Consider the following 8,306-nt stretch of genomic DNA (forward strand, 5'->3'; position numbering starts at 1 on the left):
ATAAAGTGGGCTAAATTAGACAGTTCTGGTTTTGGGATGAAATGTACAGAGCTTTGGTTTCTATCAGGCCTGGGGTGGGATAGAAGCTGAAGATGGGATTATATCAGAGGAAAATGTACCACCCACCATAGGCTCAGATCCTCTAGTCCGAGGGGGGAAAAAAAATGGTTTGATGACTGATGCATCACATTGTCTTGGATGTTGCTGGGTTTGGCACAAGGCACATGGTGACGGTTCTAATGGCGCACGCTCAAGGGAATGACGCACTAGCTCATCGATCATCTCCACTTCCAAACGGTGTCGATAGGCCTGTATGTGGAGGACAGAAGCCCAGACTAAGTTGAGACACAGGCTCGTCACCAAACCAGAAAGAAGCGTCACTGAGCGTGATGAAGTATGTCCGAAATGACAGATTGTGGCAGTGTGAAAAATCAGTGGTCTTGTACAAACTGGTTGTATTTACAGATTAACCCTTTAGAGGGCTTAATTGATTCTTTTTCTGTCAAATATTTATATGCTCCCTCTAAAAACATGTTCACAATGACAAGCAGTGTTTTTAATAGACAAAGTTACCACTAACTGCAAGTTAGCTAGAAAGTCATAGAAGCATCAACCCAATACACAGAGTGAATGTGTGTGTTTATACATACTCATACTATTTCCTTATAGTCTCTCCTCTTTTTCACATTAATTTGTGTTGCCCCATGCAAATTTACATAATAATAAATTAATAGCGCGGTAATGCAAACGAACCCAGAGAAGCTGGCGGGGGCCTCGGGGAGAGTTCTCTTTTCTTTGTGAAAATTGCATGCTCAAAAAAATGTTTTATCTCACTCCCATTTCTTCTTGTTAAAGGTTGAAGCTCTACTTGGAACCTTGTTGTTCAAGTGGTCTTAAACTTTGATTGGGACTATGTTAGTGAACAACACAGCCAGGATTGACAGGATTACTTTAGAGTGTAACGCCAATAAAGCAATATCCAATGATTCATAGGAAACCTTGGATCCTCTTACTCAGACTTGGTATTTAATGGGTTAGAGCATTGGTCACCAACCCCCGGGCCACGCACCGCTCGAGTTGAGGCTCGGGTGCAAAATTTACGGTTTTCAGTGTTTTTATCGTTAACTCTATCTTTTCCCGTGTTGTAGTTGTGTGTCTTATTTTGAAAGAAACATTTACACGTTACCATAGCAACCAGAGAGCATTATGGTGCAGAGAGGAGGATGTTACTCTCAATGTTGGTGGTGCATTTCAGGAGGACGCTGCTAATAAAGTTACACAATAACACAGTGAATTCGCGTTTATTATCATATTTACAAAATACCACAGTTTTTGTCTTGGTCGTAGCATTTTATTTTGTTGTATTTATCCGTGACACCATAAATGCCAGTCCGTGAAAATATTGTCTGACATTAAACCGGTCCGTGGCGCAAAAAAGGTTGGGGACCGCTGGGTTAGAGAGCAACAAAGATCACAAAAGAACGAATTGAAGATGTTCTGCTGTAATTGATTAGCTGGAGTTTCACCGAGGAGATTAGGGCACAAACCACACGTGAACACACGTTCCCACTGGTTGACTTTGAGATTGATTTGGTGGCACAGACTTAAAACAGAAAGCTCCAGAAGACGGCATTTTTCCAAATTTTTGCTTTCCTGAATTTCTGCTTGCTGCAGCTTTAACACTCTCAGAACAGGTCATGGTAAGATCTCAACATTTACAGAGGGAAAAAAAAATCATTATGTATAATTTGGTGGTATGCACCAATGTCACTTATCCCTCTCATTCAACCCAGCATGGCAAAACATGATTACCTCTTTGAAGCAGGCTGAAGTTAAAGTACAAACTTTACCAGAAGTTATATAACATGTCTGCATTTTTTATTCTCATGCAGTGTCATTTACTGTAATATACTGGCAATATTTTGGCTTTTTTTCCCCCCACAGAAGACATTCATTCTCATCCAAAACCCTTTTGAACCCAGTATCACTTCACAAATATGAATCATAATAAGGTTTTGCTTCTGTTACATCACCATAATTGGCCACTTATTTTGTCTCTGCCTCAGTGAGTTAATCGTGTTTAGTTTAGTGAGAGGAAGGTGTCTGGTTGTGAGAAGGTGCCATGTGGCAGAGCCTTGTGTTTTTAAGGGTGCATTTGTGTGTTTGGAGTCTTGTACAGCTTAGCTGGAGCTTTTATTGTATTAACGAGTTTCATTTGGCCAGGTGAGACTGATGCCGTTTGAATTGGCTCCTACGCAAAATAATCGCATCAAGTGATGACTGCAGTTGTGGGTTTCATTTTACTGCCAAGCAAACTGCGGTGAGGTTCATTACAATTGTAATCAGAACCAACAACAGGAAATAAACCCCCAAATCACAGAATTTTATGGGTACTGGAAGACGGATGCTGACATGTGATAGCCAGCAGTTACTCAAGCTTGGAAAGCTGATCACAGCAAAAGGCACAGAGGGGAAACCACTGTCTGGATTCTCATGTTCAGCTTAATATTTGGAAAGGTCATGGGATGGAAGTCCATCTGATAGTAAAGCAGTAACCTGTGAGTATATGTGCCTTTGAAATGGTGGAAAGTAGTCCCTTTTCAGGTGACATGTTTCAAGATTTCTCAGTAGGCTTAGAATTTTATTCCTTCTAGCAATGGGTCACTAAACTTCCTTTGTGGTGTACCACAGTTTGGGATTTCCTTCAAATCCCTCATTCGGTGCAGGGGAACAGCTATTGTGTTGATAATTTTGGCTTGGCTCAGCATAGAAACATGAATTTGTGTGTGTCATTTAGGTGGGTGGGGTTGGCAAGTTACTATGTGTGTGTGAGTATGAGTGTGGGCGTAAGCTTGGTTTGATGACACAGGCCCTAAAGTTCTTCAGCAGTATGGGCTGATTTTAGATTGATTATTGATCTGGATTGGTTAGTACTTAGCCATTCAGCAAAAGGCCTCTCTGAATAGCATCTGCAAGCTGGCTATGGCCTTTCTATGTGGAGTTTGGGAGGAAGCTGGACAACCTCAAGAGAACCCACACATCCAGGGAGAACATACACAGTCCAAAGACATGCATGTTAGGTTAATTCCATCAATCCATTTTCTTCTTGCTTATCCAATTCAGTCATGAGGAGGCTGGAGCCTAGCTCAGCTGATATACGGTGAGAGGCAGGGTGCATCATGGACAGGTCGCCAGTCTGTCACAGGGCACAGACAACCACTCACATATACAACAATGGGTGATTCAGAATCACCAGTTAATCTAATCTCACTTTCTCTCACATTTTGGACTGTGAGAGAAAGCCTGAGTACCCAAAGAAAACCCACACAGACACGGGGAGAACATGCAAACTCCACACAGAAAGGCCAGATGGTGGTTTCAAACAAAAGATCTTCTTGCTGTGATGTAACAGTGCTAACCAGCACACCACTGTGCATGTTAGGTTAGCTGATCATTCTACATTTACTATACAATAGACTGTTGACCTGTCCAGTGGGTAGCCTGTCTCTTCCCCTATGTCAGCTAAGAGTCAGCCTGAACTGGATAATTGGTTAAGATAATGAAGACTGACACAGACTGACTTTATAAATGTCTTGAACCATCTCTTATTTCCATCAACATGTAAAGTGTTCTACCACAGGATTCAATACCTTGGACGAGGTCTACTCTAACATTAAACTGGGCTACAGAGCTAAGCAGCAATCAGATCTAGCTCAGGTTATGATTTCTCGCATACGCCCCTCTCAGGAAATGTGCTCTTACCACCATAAGAACCATCACAACCTGGCCTGATGATGCCTCTCTGCAGCTGCAGGATTGTTTTGAAAGGACTAACTGGGGGATTTTTGAACATCCAGACCTGGACTTATTCACTGACACTGTACTGTGTTTTATATATGTGTGTGTATCGATTAAGGATGCTATTGCTATTTCCCTCCATGGTGTCCCATCCCACTTGGTGCACCGAAAGAGCTACTCACGTCTCCTTTATATTGACACCATCTTAATACCATCCTCCCTTACAGACTGGTATGCAGACTGGTAGCCCTAGCACTCCCTTTTATCAGCTTGTGCTGGATTAAGGAATTCCTGACAGATTGTACACAAAATGTCAGGGTGGGCCCTCACAGCTCCTCAGCCATCAGCATCAGCACCGGCTCTCCCCAGGGCTGTGTGCTGAGCCCCCTGCTCTTCACACTGTAAACACATGACAATGCCTCCACCCATCACAGCAATACCATCATCAAATTTGCAGATGACACAACTCTGGTGGGGCTTCTCTCTGGGGGTGATGAGTCTGCCTACAGGAACGAAGTGGAGCAATTGACAGCGTGGCGCACAGACAACAACCTGATCCTGAACACAACTAAGACCAGGGACCTCATCGTGTATTTCAGGAGAAGAAAACTGGACATTCAACCACTATACGTCAGTGAGGATCATGTGGAGAGGGTGCCAGACTTCCTTTTCCTGGGAGTCCACATCATGGAGAACTTGGCCTGGGATCTGAACACGGCAGAGCTGGCAAAGAAGGCCCAGCAGAGACTTTATTTCCTGAGAATCCTCAGGAAAAATAACATTTCTCAAAAACTGCTGGTGTCCTTCTACCCCTGCTCTATTGAGAGCATCTTGTGCTACTGACTCTGTGTGTGGTTTTCCAGCTGCACAGCAGCGCAGAGGAAAACACTTCAGAGAATCATAAAGACTGCCCAGGAAACCATCGGCTGTCCTCTACCCGCTCTCGAAGAACTCCACAGCTCCCGCTGCCGTTGGAAAGCCAAGAACATTTTAAAAGACTACTCACACCCTGGTCACAATTTGTTCCAACTGCTGCTATCTGGCAGCAGATACAGGGGCATTAAAACAAGGACAAGCCGGCTAAAGTAGCTATCAGGGCATTAAACACCACCTGGCACCATATGTAATAGTTGTTATTATGTGCAATAATGCTAAACATGTGGTGGTGTTCTCATGCAATAGTGTTATGTATTACGTGCAATGGTCTATTGTGTGAATGAGTGTCACCATAAGGAAGGCACCTCTCATTATGTTTTGTGTATTTATAATGAAAATAAAGATAAATTCAATTCATTTTTTTAATATTTCACTATAATAATAAGAAACATTATTATGCAGCTTTTCAATGAAACATGTGCCTGCATAAATTGAAATACAATATATAAAGCCAAAACAGAGCTTTCACTATTCTGAAATACATTCTAAGGCTGTTCTTTGGATGTTGGCTGCCTTTTGTTCAGTTTGCTATTGATACTGCTTTAAGGTCTGGGCAATGAGAAGTCCAATCCATGACTGATAGTGCATCATTGTGTCTCTCCAGGTATATTTGCAATGCACTGGCAGAGTGTTTGGGTTTTTTGTCATGCTAAAAAATGAAGTACTGCATGGTGGATCAAAATCTGATGGTCCTCTTGTTCATTCATGATTCCATCAACTTTTTACAAGTTTTCCAGCAACATTGGCTGAAATGCAGCCCTAAACCATGACAGAGGATCCACTATGTATCTGCAGAGCCTCCATGTTTTACCTCTCTCCTGACCTCATTAGTACATACTGATGACAAAGCAGAGGAAAGCAGGTTGATAACCCTGGAGGAGGCAGAACTGCAACAATGCTTAGATGCGTGTCCTGAGGTTTCCCAGCAGAACATTGCCCAAACCATCACCCTGCCTCTGCTTATTTGCTTTCTTCCCATAGTGCATCATGGTGCTAAGACAGTGACATGCACGTACCCAGCCACCCACGTGATTAAAAAATAAAGATGATTCATCAGACTGGGCCACCTTCTTCCATTGCTCTGTATTCTGATGCTCATATGCTAATTGTTGGTGCTTTCTGAGGTGTACAGAGGTCAACATGGGCCATTTCTGATAGGTACTGACCACTGCAGACTGAGAACCACCCCACAAGAGCTTCAGGTCTGGAGATGCTCTGACCCAGGCATCTAGCCATCGCAATAAGTCCCTTGTCAAACTCGCTCAAATCCTTATGTTTGTCCATTTTTACTGCTTCTAATATATCAACTGTTGAAATGTTCACTTGTTTCCTAATATATCACACCCACTAACAGGTGTCATGATGAAGAGATAATCAGTGTTCTTCATGTCATCTGTCAGTGGTCGAGTCAAGTCAAGTCAGCTTTATTTGTATAGCATGTTTAAAAAACATCAAGTGTCGGTCAAGTGGTGAACAGAGGGGCAATCTTATACAAGGGTGTATGGCTACAATGTTATGTCTGATCCGTGTAGTTTCTTTTGTGTTTTCCTGTACAGTGAAAAAAATCTCTTTATTTGTACAAACAGTTGCACAAAATGTAACCAGATTGCAGAAGACGAAGTGTGTGAAGTCAAAATTTCCATGGTGACGGCCTCCCCGACTTGATGTTTTCCCTATTTTTCCATCCCCCACCCACATATACTTCAGGCACAGACCTTATCCTTGCTTTAAGCCCCTGGTGGCATCTTCATTGTCAGTGTGACTAGAATCCCCTCCACCCACCTTACACACACACACACATAAAGGAAAAAGACTGTGTCCCCAACCTCCCCAAAAAGAAAAGCAGTGATTTTTTTTCAGTGTTTTTGTCCAATCACATTGCTCCTTGACATCATATCCCCTTGTTGTCACCCTTTCTTGGAGTCTGGGTTACCTCAGCAACACACGCACAAGCTGGATTGAGTCATGGGTTTGTTGGACCTCCTGAAGTTTGACAAGCCTCTGTGGTTTTTTCTTTTTTTTTTGCTACAAACATCTTGATTAGCATGCGGAGAGGAGAGGAGCGATCTGGCGTGAGGTAGCATATCAGTGAACGGCTTTAATTTCCCATTTCTCACTTTTGATGTTTTTAATCGGCCGGGTATGACAGCACCCCCGAGTATAAGCACGCACGGGTCAGGGGGAAGCCGCCGCAGCACATGCAAACACACCAAGCGGCCCGCTCGTCGGATGAGCCAAAGTTTGCTCTTCCCATGGTGCTTTGTGCTCAGGCGATATCCCAGCCGCGCCGCATCCCTCTGAACTCCCACAACTTCATCAAAGAGGAATGAGTGGAGCGAGGAGGGGCAGGAAACCAGAAAAAAAAGAAAGAAAGAAAGGAAAAAGTGGTGGTGGTAGTGGGGGGGAGCCCTGTTTTCCTAATCACATCCCCATGAGGTTTCAGCTGCGGAGGTGAGGGCGAAGTAAACAATTTTGTTTATCGTGTCTTTGTTATGTTGTTCTTTCATTTCGTGGCCTCTTTTGTTTCAAGCTTTTCTAGAATAGAGGGGTGATTAATGCAGATCCCCTCCCTATTACTCCCCACTCTCACCCCTCTCTCTCTCTCTCTCTCTCGCTTCTGTTTTGGGAAGATTCCCCCTGGTAATTAATTCACAGCAGAATTAATTAGAGCAAAGGGGGAGCAAAGATATTCAGAGAAGGAAGGAAGGGGTACGATGAAGAACAGTGATGATGAGAAAGGTTGGGTGGGGGGGGCTCATAATGTGGAAAAAAGAACATTTTGCACTGTGTCCAAGGAGGCTGACAGAAATTAAAGGGCCCGAATTACGTTTGCCAGAGCCCGGTAGCACTTTGCCAAGTGAGAAGGGGGCGATGGAGACAAAGATAAAAGATTTAGATATGTGGATAGAGGAGCTGAGTAATGGAAAATGATGCATGAACATATGGATGGTGGCTGAAAGATGATAGGAGAAGTGAATGAGTGAACAGAAAGGGGGGAAATAGAGGCAGAAGAGGTGAGGGACGTGTTCTCCATTTTGCTTAAAATTTGATTGGTCTTCTCAGTGGCTGTGTAATCCAAATCGGTCTCCAAGCATAAAGTGAAAAGCGCTCTCAGATCCAAGTGTCATACCGCTGCTAACATAAAGACCGATGTATTCCCAATTCTTTAAGAATGACTCCTTTCTAAACTCAATCAAGAGCTTTTCCATTTTGATCCTGCGTCAAACGCCAGTATATATGACTGTGGATGACTCGATTGAGGCCGTAACGAATCTTTGGAGCTGGCACGCCACGCCTCCTCGCAAAAATGGATAACTGCATTAAAGAATTGCAAAGTGCTTATTCATTCTTAGGTACTGTCTCCATCCCATTTCACCACTTGGCTTGAGCCTCTTTTCCTGCCTCCCTCCCTCTGGCCCCCTCACCACAATCTCACCTCTGTTTCCTACTGTTCTCTCCCGCAGATCTTTCCTCCCAGTTGCCGCTTTTACTTTCACAAACATCCATTTCCTTCCCATCTTGTTTATGCTCTCTGTTTCACCCTGTGTGTTTGTGTGTGTGTGTCTGGTTTT

Source organism: Oreochromis niloticus, linkage group LG8 (genome assembly GCF_001858045.2).
Source record: "Oreochromis niloticus isolate F11D_XX linkage group LG8, O_niloticus_UMD_NMBU, whole genome shotgun sequence".
Lineage (NCBI taxonomy): Eukaryota > Metazoa > Chordata > Actinopteri > Cichliformes > Cichlidae > Oreochromis > Oreochromis niloticus.